The sequence below is a fragment of the Trachymyrmex cornetzi genome, unplaced genomic scaffold (genome assembly GCF_001594075.2).
Source record: "Trachymyrmex cornetzi isolate Tcor2-1 unplaced genomic scaffold, Tcor1.1 scaffold485, whole genome shotgun sequence".
In the NCBI taxonomy this organism is placed as follows: Eukaryota; Metazoa; Arthropoda; class Insecta; order Hymenoptera; family Formicidae; genus Trachymyrmex; species Trachymyrmex cornetzi.
In genome coordinates, this window is record NW_017299674.1 from 317794 (window position 1) to 318981 (window position 1188).

The window sequence follows — 1188 nt, forward strand, 5'->3', positions numbered from 1 at the left end:
GCTTTAAGCCGGTTCTACATTAGTTGCAAGCCGATCGCAAGTTTGTTGCGACAACCAATATGAAGCGTTGATTTCAAAATGCAAGCTTCAGATTGGCCGTCGCTACAAACTTACGATCGGTTTGCAACTAATGTAGAACCGGCTTTATGCAAGAGTGTGTGTCTGGCTCTAAGCGGGGAGCACAGCTTCTTGCATAACGCATAACACGTAATACATCAGAATATGTACCAATCGGGAGGATCCCGTTTGTCTACAGTTCTGATTGTACACACCACTCATATCAACTGGTGTCTAGTAATTTTTTACTGTTTTGCCAATGAGATTATTTTATTTTTAAATTGGCCAATCAGCGATACATGTGTGCAATATGTGATGTGCGCAATCGGAGCCCTCCCGTACCAATCGAAGTTCTCCGTTTCTTTCCCTTCCATGTAATAGAGAACTCTGGTTGGTTCAATAGTCACTGTAACCCTCGGTGGAAACTTAATCATAAGGCCTGTTCTTTTTGGCTAAACGTTTTCAACAGTTCATCTTTCTTCCTCTTCTTTCCTTCCGGATAGAAAAGGAAAAAAGATGAACTGGTACAAAAGTTCAGCCAAAAAGAACAGGCCTATAGATAGCGACAGAACACATCCGCTCGAGCGACCTCTTAAGACACTTACAACGCTCAGCTCTTAGGATATGAGCACAAGGATTGCCGTAACGCTTTACGGCAGTCTTGCCGTAAAGCGTAAAGCCTATCGCACATGAAATACATAATAGAGCATAAACATAACATAAGACCGCTCGACCAAAGCAATCCTTGTGCTCATACCCTTAGCTCTTTGTCTGTTCGCAAATTTTGGATTGATTTTTAGCGTGGATAATACAGAGATTGATAGAAAGAATTTAATTACTCACATGATGTAGAGATGGCGCCACATGAAGTATAATACCAAAGACATATAGCGTTTTCGATTGGGCAAAAGTTAGTGCGCACCAGTGCGCACTCAGTTCACACCAACATGTTTATGCTCTATTATGCATTTCATGTGCGGTAGGCTTTAGAGCCCAGACACAAGCTTTTGCATAACGCATAACGCATAGTGCATACACTGAGAAACCCATTTAGTTGAATCAATTAATTTCTTGTTTGGATATGGGCAAACAAATCCTTGGTTGATACAATAAAATAATTTAGTTCAAGCC